The sequence below is a fragment of the Hippopotamus amphibius genome, chromosome 13 (assembly GCF_030028045.1).
Source record: "Hippopotamus amphibius kiboko isolate mHipAmp2 chromosome 13, mHipAmp2.hap2, whole genome shotgun sequence".
In the NCBI taxonomy this organism is placed as follows: domain Eukaryota; kingdom Metazoa; phylum Chordata; class Mammalia; order Artiodactyla; family Hippopotamidae; genus Hippopotamus; species Hippopotamus amphibius.
In genome coordinates this window covers 76548896-76559639 of record NC_080198.1, presented here as the reverse complement: position 1 = coordinate 76559639, position 10744 = coordinate 76548896, and the positions used below count along the sequence as shown (strand labels likewise).

Here is a 10744-nt window from a genome sequence, read left to right as displayed (position 1 = left end):
CACACCCCCAGAGGGGCCAACAGGGGTGGTGCATAGAACCTTCCTTATATCACCGTGTTTGGCCCTGGAGGATGACTGGTTAGCCAGAGACGGGTAAGATTCCTCAAGGGAGGAACAACCTAAGACAGGCACAGTCGCAGAGGGGCCAACACGGGTGGGGCACAGACCCCCAATATCTGAGAGAGGTCTCCTGCCCCCAGGGCTGTTTTGCTCTCCACCCCCAGCTCAAATCCACACCTGCTCAACTCAGACCCAGGAAGTAAACAAAGATAATTGCCTCAGTCATGTGAGGCCTTTGATTGTTTATGAGTGTAACCTGAGAATGTTAGCCCACGAACTCAATAAAAGCAACCTGGGATGAGTCAGCAGGGCTCTTGGTCCGAGAGGTCTTGAGCCCCCAGGTCCCACTTTTCTCTTCAGTCTGTGTCTGTGTCTTCTTCAAGCTTGCGGCACCCGTCACTCACCTCGAGTCGCTGAGCTGGTCTCGGCAATCCTCTCCAGCATTTATTGTTTGTGGATTTTTTTTTTCAAGTGTCAGATTATCCACTATCCAGATGCCCACGGGCCAGAGCACTGGATGTGGACAGGCCTCTCTTCTCTCCGCCCCTAACAACACAAACGTGACACAACAGCCACATCTGCCCCCCCTCTAAGGGGGGCGTTGTTTGTGGATTTTTTGATGAAAGCCCTTTTGACTGGTGTGAGGTAATATCTCATTGTAGTTTTGATATGCATTTCTCTAATAATTAGCAATGTTGACCATCTTTTCATGTACCTTTTGACTACCTGTATGTCTTCTTTTGGAGAAATCTCTACTTAGGTCTTCTCATTTTTTGATTGGGTTGATTGTTTTGATGATATTAAGCCATATGAGCTGTATGTAAATTTTGGAGACTAATCCCTTGTTAGTCACATCGTTTGCAAATATTTTCTCCCATTCTGTGGGTTGTATCTTTGTTTTGTTTATGGTTTCCTTTGCTGTGCAAAAGTTTTTGAGTTTAATTAGGTCTCATTTGTTTATTTTTGTTTTTATTTCCGTTACTCTGAGAGATGAGTTGCAAAAGATGTTGCTGCAATGTATGTCAGAGAGTGTTCTCCCTATGTTTTCCTCTAAGAGTTTTATAGTGTCAGGTCTCACATTTAAGTCTTTAATCCATTTTGAGTTTATTTTTCTGTGTTGTGTTAAAGAAAGTTCTAATTTCATTTTTTTACATGTAGTTGTCCAGTTTTCCCAACAGCACTTATTGAAGAGACTATCTTTCCCCCATTGTATAGTCTTGCCTCCATTGTTGTAGATTAATTGACCATAGGTGTGTAGGTTTATTTCTGGACTTTCTATCCTGTTCCATTGATCTATATTTCAGTTTTTGTGCCAGTACCATACTGTCTTGATGACTGTAGCTTTGTAGTATAGTCTTAAGTCAGGGAGCCTGATTCCTCCAGCTCCATTTTTCTTTCTCAAGATTGCTTTGGCTATTTGGGGTCTTTTGTGTCTCCATACAAATTTTAAGATTTTTTTGTTCTAGTTCTGTGAAAATTGCCATTGGTAGTTAGATAGGGATTGCATTGAATCTATATATTGCCTTGGGTAGTATAGTCATTTTCACAACATTGATTCTTCCAGTCCAAGAACATGGTATATCTTTCAGTCTGTTTGTGTCATCTTCTATTTCTTTCTTCAGTGTCTTATGGTTTTCCAAGTACAGGTGTTTTGCCTCCTTAGGTAGGTTTATTCCTAGGTTTGTTGTTTTGTTTGTTTTTTGATGTGATGTTAAATGGGGTTGTGTCTTGAATTTCTTTTTCTGATGTTTCATTGTTAGTATATAGAAATGCAACAGATTTCTATGTATTAATTTTGTAACCTGCAACTTTACCAAATGCATTGATGAGCTCTAGTAGTTTTCTGGTAGTGTCTTTAGGATTTTCTGTGTATAGTATCATATAATCTGCAAACAGTGACAGTTTAACAACTTCTTTTCCAATTTGTATTCCTTTTCTTTCTTTTTCTTCTCTGATTGCTGTGGCAAGGATTCCCAAAACTATGTTGAATAAAAGTGGCGAGAGTGGATATACTTGTCTTGTTCTGACCTTAGAGGAAATACTTTCAGCTTTTCCCCATTTAGTATGATGGTAGCTGTAGGTTTGTCATATATGGCCTTTATTACATTGAGGTAGATTCCCTCTGTGCCCACTTTATGGAGAGTTTTTATCCTAAATGGGTGCTGAATTTTGTCAAAAGCTTTTTCTGCATCTGTTGAGATGATCATATGGTTTTTATTCTTCAGTTTGTTGATGTGGTGTATCACACAGATAGATTTGCAGATATTGAAAAATCTTTGCATCCCTGGGATAAATCTCACTTGATCATGGTGTATAATCCTTTTAATGTATTGTTGGATTTGGATTGCTAGTATTTTGTTGAGGATTTTTGTGTCTATGTTCATCTGTGATACCACCCATAATTTTGTGTGTGTGTGTGTGTTATCTTTGGTTTTGGTATCAAGTTAATGGTGGCCTCATAGAATTAGTTTGGAGTTTTCCTTCCTCTGCAATTTTTTAGAACAGTTTCAGAAGGATAAGTGTTATTTCTTCTCTAAATGTTTGTAGAATTCACCTGTGAAGCCTTCAGGTCCTGGACTTTTGTTTGTTGGGAGTTTTTAAATCACAGTTTCAATTTCATACTTGTGATTGGTCTGTTCATATTTTCTGTTTTTTACTCATTCAGTCTTGGAAGGTTGTACCTTTCTAAGAATTTGTCCATTCCTTCTAGATTGTCCATTTTATTAGCATATAGTTTCTTATAGTAGTCTCTTATGATCCATTGTATTTCTGTGTTGTCAGTTGTAACTTCTTTTTCATTTCTAATTTTACTGATTTGAGTCCTCTCCTTTTTTTTCTTGTTGAGTCTGGCTAAAGGTTTACCAATATTTTTTATCTTTTCAAAGAACCAGCTTTTAGTTTCCTTGATCTTTGCTATTGTTTTCTTTGTCTGTATTTCATTTATTTCTGTTCTAATCTTTATGATTTCTTTCCTTCTACTAACTTTAGGTTTTGTTTGTTCTTCTTTTTCTAGTTGCTTTAGGTGTAAATGTAGGTTGTTTATTTGAGATTTTTCTTATTTCCTGAGATAAGATTGTATTGCTATAAAATTCCCTCTTAGAACTGCTTTTGCTGCATCACATAGGTTTTGGATTTTTGTGCTTTCATTTTCATTTGTCTCCAGGTATTTTTTGATTTCCTCTTTGATTTCTTCACTGATCCATTGGTTGTTTAGTTGCATATTATTCAGCCTCCACGTGTTTGTGTTTTTTAGTGTTGTTTTTTCTCTTGTAGTTGATTTCTAATCTCATAGTGTTGTGGTTGGAAAAGATGCTTGACATGATTTTGATTTTCTTAAATTTACCAAGACTTGCTTTGTGGCCCAGCATGTGGTTAGTCTTGATGAACATTCCATGTACACCATGTGCACTTGAGAAGAATGTGTGTTCTGCTGCTTTTGGATGGAATGCTCTATAAATATCAATTAAGTCCATCTGGTCTGATGTGTCACTTAAGGCCTGTATTTCCTTATTGATTTTCTGCCTGGATGATCTATCCATTGTTGAAGGTGAGGGGTTAAAGTCCCCCACAATCATTGTGTTACTGTCAATTTCTCCCTTTATGGCTGTTAGTATTTGCCTTATATATTAAGGCACTTCTATGGTGGGTGCATATATATTTACAATTGTTATATCTTCTTGGATTGATCCCTTGATCATTATGTAGTGTCCGTCTTCGTCTCTTATAACAGTCTTTATTTTAAAATCTATTTTGTCTCCAGCTTTCTTTTGATTTCCATTTGCACCCCTGAGATGTTTCTTTATCACTTAATTCTTTTACTAAGTATTTCATTTCTTCCAGTATATTTTGAATTTCTAAGAGCTGGTTTTTTTTTGTTCTCTGTTTAATTTATCATGGCATCCTGTTTTTGTTCCAGATATACATATATTCTCCTATATCTGAGAATATTAATTATAGATGTATTCCTGTTTTTATTTTCAAGGTTTTATACTTCCTACATATATCTAAAATCATTTTATCTATTTGTTTTGCTCTTTGTCTTTCATATTAGAGTTTTTTTTCCCCAAATGTTTCCTTGATTAAATGCTCATTTCTAAAGTCCTGGTGAGCTTGCCAACTGTGAACTTCCCTGGAGGGTGACCTAGGTGAGCCATTTGTGGAGGAAAGTGCCATGTCATTTTCTTTAGGTATTTCCACATGGGCTGATCAGCTCCCCTAGAGAAGACTTTTCCAAAATCTTGTGTAGAGAGTTAGGGGTTTGGCTCCTAGTGTTCTAAAAAGTGAATTGGGTGGACTTCTCAGTATTTAATAGGTACACATTCAATTAATCTTCCTGTTTCTTCATGGTATTTGTGTCTCAATTGTGTCTTATATCCCTCAGTCAAGAGTTATTCTGTTTTCCCTCTCCAGAGAATAATTCTGCTGGCTGTAAGAGACAATTACTCATGGGTGTAGTACAGAGAAGGCAATTTGGGAATTTATCTGCCTCTTTAAAAGCTTTCAATCATGCCTTTCTCTTGCTGAGGCTGCTGCACTTATCCATGTCCTTTTAAAATTTGGCAAAGAAATACTAAAAGATTCTCCAGGTTATCATCAGGGTACCATATTCCTTCCTTCCAAACATATTCCTCCTATTGTGTAAGAGCAACCCTTCCTTCTGATACTCTGAATCGATTACTTCTGCCAGGATGGTGACTTCTTTCCTTGTCTATTGGTCTCTTGGGAAATAGGATTTCTAACTCACTGAAGCCAGAATTGAAGGAGTGGGAAGTGATGGCAAAACGGCAACTTCTACTTTTACTCTTTATTTCCCAGCACTGGATATTCTAGCTACTGCGTATAGAGTCCCATATAATAGTTATTAATAAGTATACTATACCCTGGAGACTGATTCCCACCCTTGCAGTGTATGCATGTCTTTATTTCCTTAGGAGAAATTCATAAAGTAGATTTGTTTGGCCAAATGGCCATAGTAAAATCAGCTCTCACACAGATGAGGGTAAGTATTCCTACTTCTAGGCCATGACAGAGCACACTGGGCTGCCTACAAATCCCCCCTGCCACCACCACCCCTGCTCCCTCATTCCATTCCAAATTGTTTGCTCTGCCTGGCAAGTGGTACCCTGGGTTAGTGCTGTGCAGGAACCCTGTGCTAGGGGGCTGGATTCTATCATGGAATTGCCCTGGCATATAGACTATTAAAAGAAGGATATTACTGTAGGTGACAAATACAAAGTGAAGTATTAGTTAATTATTAATATTAAGTATTAGTATGAAGTAATTAATATTAATTATTAACTAATACTTCACTATTCTGTAATAGTTAAATCAATCTCCAATGGGGAATGATAGCTATATACCCCAAGAAAGTTAGTTTGGCCAACTTGAAAATGGGAAAACAAACTTCATGGAAAACTGTTCTTATGACGTCCGGCAATCACAAATGAATGATTAACTGGCTGAAATATCTTTGGTGATTAGGACTGTACTGTATGTCAAGCTTGTTCAAGGCAAGTAAGAGAGCACTTAGAGAATTGTGCTGAAATAAGCAGATTGCAGCAAGTGCTCATTGGTTACCATTGAAAATAAAAAGCTCATTCACCTCAGCCTTTTTTTTTTCCTCACATAAGAGATTAAAAAAAATAGATGATAGATTTCTTTTTAACTGGGATGTATGGAGTAATATGGAGGAATGAGGTTTGGATGGAGAAAGAGGAGTAGACAGCACACATTCAGATCATCCATGAGAAAAACTCCCAGCTCAGCTGCCTTTGATCTCCAACCCCTTCTGAGATGGTAGAAGCGCATAAAGACTCTTCTGTCTACACAGGGTAATTAGGATATGTGTTTGCAGGGCAAGAAAGATGGCACAGGTGAGATGTACACTGTAATTGCCACTGACCTGTGGGCCATCGCTCACATAGGAAGGCCTGAGGTGACCTCTCAGAGACAGGTTAGATTAGCGCGTTGGGTCACTTCTTTTGTGACAGCACAATAGTGACAAGAGCAGGGACTTTGAAGCCAGACCTGAGTTCATATTTCTAGCTATGCCACTTGCAAGCTGTGTGACTTTGAGTAGGTAACCTTTCTCTGCCTTGTTTTCATGTCTGAGAACTGGGGACAAAGTTATCTACTTAATGAGGTTGTTATAACAATAAAATGAGTTAATGTATGGAAAGGGCGTGGCACATCATTGCTGCTCAGTAAACATTCACCTCCTTCCCTGCACTCTGCTAGAAGGGCTTTCTGTAATGCCAAGAATTGTCCTCTGGTAATTCTATAGGAAAGGTCTCTTAGTGTAAAATCATCTGCCAATTGTGCCCAGGACACAGGCTTGACAGCCCTTCAGGGCCTTCTAAGGGGCAAGGCTCAGGCCAGAAAGATACTTCACTGTACCTGTGGCAGGATAGTCATGAGGGCCTCTGCCCTTCCCAAGGTAGAGCTGTCTTTCCCTGCAGAGTTGGAACAGCCCCATCCCCATCCCTATCTGGAGTTTACCCTGGGTTTTGAAGAAGCACCAAACTAGAGCAGCAAGGAAGGCCTAGGGCTGAGCGGGAGACCGCCCCCACATTCTCCCTCTGATTTTGGCTTCTGATGAAAGCACCACTAGCTTCACCTCCTCTCCTAAATCTCCTTTGAAATGCTTGTCTCTGATAGACTTGGAACAGACTGCAGGCTCAGGGATGCTTTTTGCCTGAGTCTTCTGCCAGGGCCTTTTTCAAAGCTGGACTGATTCCTTGGTTCTGATAATGCGCAATGACTCTCAGACCTCTGGGGTGGCAGCTGGCAGGAATCTTTGCCCTCCCTGGCAGGAATCCTTGCCCTCCCAAATTGCTCCTGGATGTTGATCCAAGCAATCGGGACATACTTAGATGATAAATCAGAAAGAGCACCTTTGACCTGTTCTTCCAGATCTAGAAACAGTGTGGAGAAATATTGGTATGCAGTATCTGTAACGTATGAAATGTCAGCTCTCCCTTTGCGCCTCTCAGCCTATGACATGCCACATCCAATTTGTCTTTGTTCCAACTGCAAGAGGACTTAATCTCATCATCCTGGCCTTTTGCAGTTAAGTGTTCTCCAAAGATATGATGTATGAGGAGGAGGAGGACTGATAATGGAGTTAATCTATCAAAGTCCTGCTTAAGCAATTGTAGATAATACAGGAGGAGGGGAAACTCTGGAAACCATCATGATTATTGTACTTCTGCCCTGCTGAAACTCAGTCCAAACCCCCCATGTTTTAACTTCTCTCTTCCCTACGTAGATGGAATATATTGTTCTTTTATTGAGATGAAAAACCCAAATAATTAGAGAGTGAACAAAGTTTTCAGTGAGTTTGCTAAAATGTTACTTTAATCATTAAATCATTGCTTAAATGACTTTGTGTGGCAATATCTTATTTCTCTTTAATCTTGGGATTGTTAGCGGTTAGAAGAAAAGAGCAATGTCTTAGACCAGTGGTTCTCAGACTTTAGCATACATCAGAATAAAATGGAGGGTGAATAAAAAACTCAGATTGCTCAGCCTGACCCACTGTAGATCAGGCATGGGACCCAAGATTTGCATTTTCAACAGATGATGCTGATGCTGCTGGTCCAGGAACCACCCTTTGAAAATTACTGATTTATATAATAAAAGCCTGACCATTTGGAACCTTAGAGAGTGGAATTATTTTGTAATGCAAAGTATGCCAGATTTGATATGGGTTCAAGTGGCAACTTTGCAAATTACAAGAGGTGAAACAACTGAGTCTCTGAGCCTCAGTTTCATCATCTGAAAATCAGGAATGAAAATAATGTCTGAGTTGCAGAATTGCTATAAAGATGAAGTAAGGTCATATATGTGAAAGAGCTTGGTAAATTGCAAAACAGAATCTAAGTTTGATTCATCCTAAATATACTTTCAATAGTCAACTTTTATCTTAAGAAGAAAAGCTTTGATTTTAACTTATGGGATAGAAGTCTTTCATTGTTGCATCCTAATAAGAGTTACAATAATAGAAGTCTACTAGTCTACTATTTATTGTACTTTCTTTATGGGCACAACACATTTTCTTTATAATTTTCAAAAGCCTCATAAAATCTATTTTATCATTTAAATTTATTCTTTTTTTATAGCTGAGTAAGATTCCATTGCGTGGATGTGTATATATGTGTGTGTGTGTGTGTATATCTATCTATATCTATCTGTCTATCTATCTATCTGTGTCACATCTTATTTATCCATTCACCTGTTGATGGACACTTAGGTTGCTTCCATATCTTGGCAATTATAAATAATGCTGCTGTGAATATTGGGGTGTGTGTATCTTTTTGAATTACTGGTTTTTTGTTTTTGTGTGTGTGTTTTGTTTTTTGTTTTTTGGGTTTTTTTGGTATATACTCAGGAGTGGAATTGCTGGGTCATATGGTGGCCCTATTTTTAGTTTTTTTGAGAAACCTTCATACTGTTTTCCACAGTGGCTGCACTAATTTACCTTCCAACCAACAGTATATGACAGTTCTCTTCTCTCCACATCCTTGCCAACATTTGTTATTTTTGTTCTTTTTGATGATAGCCATTGTGACAGGTGTGAAGTGATATCTCATTGTGGTTTTGATTTGCCTTTCCCTGATGATTAGCACTGTTGAACATCTTTTCATGTGCCTGTTGACCATCTGCATTTCTTCCTTCAAAAAATGTCTGTTTAGATCTTCTGCCCATATCTTAATCAGGTTGTCTGTTTTTTTGATGTTGAGTTGTATGAGCCATTTATATATGTTGGATATTAATCCCTTATTGATCATATCATTTGCAAATAGTTTCTTCCACTTAGTAGGTTGTCTTTTCATTTTGTGAATGGTTTTCTTTGCTGTGCCAAATCTTTTAAGTTTAATTAGGTCCCATTTATTTTTTTTTTTTCCATTTGTTTATTTTTGCTTTGGTTTCCATTATCTAGGAGATAGATCCAAAAAAATATTGTTGCAATTTAAGTCAAAGAGTGTTCTGCTTATGTTTTCCTCTAGGAGTTTTATAGTATCTGGTCTTACATTTAGTGTTTAATCCATTTTGAGTTTATTTTTGTGTATGGTATTAAAAAATGTTCTAATTTCATTTTTTTTTTTTTACATGTAGCTGTCCAGTCTTCCCAGCACCATTTACTGAAAAGACTGTCTTTCCCCCATTGTATATTCTTGCCTCCTTTGTCGTAGATTAATTGACCATAGGTGCATGGGTTTATTTCTGGGCTTTCTATCCTGTCCCATTGACCTATATGTTTATTTTTGTGTTTTGATGACTGCAGCTTTGTCGTATAGTCTGAAGTCAGGGAGCCTGATTCCTCCAGCTGTGTTTTCCTTTCTCAAGATTGCTTTGGCTATTTGGGGTCTTTTGTGTCTCCATACAAATTTTAAGATTTTTTATCCTAGTTCTGTGGAAAAATAGTTTTATAGGGATTGCATTGAATCTATATATTGCCTTGGGTAGTATAGTCATTTTGACATTATTGATTCTTCCAGTCCAAGAACACGGTATATCTTTCGATCTGTTTGTGTCAGCTTAGATTTCTTTCATCTGCATTTTTATAGTTTTCAGAGTACAGGTCTTTGTCTCCTTAGGAAGGTTTATTCCTAGGTATTTTATTCTTTTAGATGTGATGGTAAATGGGATTTTTTCCTTAATTTCTCTTTCTTTTAGTATTTTGTTAGTGTGTAGAAATGCAGAATATTTCTGTGTATTAATTTTTTATTTTGCAGCTTTACTGAATTCATTGGTGAGCTCTAGTAGATTTGTGGTGGCATCTTCAGGATTTTCTATGTGTAGTATCATGTCATCTGCAAACAGTGACAGCTTTACTTCTTTCTTCCCAATTTGTATTCCTTTTATTTCTTTTTCTTCTCTGAATGCTGTGGCTGGGACTTCCAAAACTATGTTGAATAAAAGTGGAGAGAGTGGATATCCTTGTCTTATTCCTGACTTTAGAGGAAATGCTTTCAGCTTTTCACCCTTGAGTATGATGTTAGCTGTAGCCTTGTTGTATATGGCCTTTATCATGTTGAGGTATGTTCCCTCTGTGCTGACTTTCTGAAGAGTTTTTATCATAAATGGATGTTGAATTTTATCAAAAGCTTTTTCTGCATCTATTGAGATGATCATATGGTTTTTATTCTTGTGATATGTGGTGTATAACACTGATTGATTTGCCGATATTGAAAAATCCTTGCATCCGTGGGATAAATCCCACTTAATCATAGTGTTTGATCCATTCAGTGTGTTGTTTGATTCGGCTTACTAATATTTTGTTGAGGATTTTTGCATCTGTATTATATGCATCAGTGATATTGGCCTGTAATTTTCTTTTTTTGTGATATCTTTGGTTTTTGTGATTTGGTGATGCTGGCCTCATAGAATGAGTTTGGAAGTGTTCTTTCCCCTGCAATTTTTGGAATAGTTTGAGAAGGATAAGTGTTAGCTCTTCTCTAAATGTTTGATAGAATTCGCCTGTGAAGTTGTCTGGTCCTGGACTTTTGTTTGTAGGGAGTTTCTGAATTACAGATTCAATTTCATTGCTGATAATTGATCTGTTCATATTTTCTATTTCTTGCTGTTTCAGTCTTGGGAGATTGTACCTTTTTAAGAATTTATCCTTTTTTTCTAGGTTGTCCATTTTATTGGTGTATAGTTGCTCATAGTAATCTCTTGT

At 37.5% G+C, this 10744-nt stretch overlaps 1 non-coding gene across 1 annotated transcript; it reads right to left on the bottom strand.

Annotated features, from left to right (window-relative positions):
* Positions 1 to 530: 530 nt before the first annotated feature.
* On the bottom strand, positions 531 to 660 carry LOC130835401 (small nucleolar RNA SNORA17). The gene has a single exon (XR_009048890.1). It is a non-coding gene; the product is annotated as a small nucleolar RNA SNORA17 (small nucleolar RNA).
* Between the last annotated feature and the right edge of the window lie 10084 nt (positions 661 to 10744).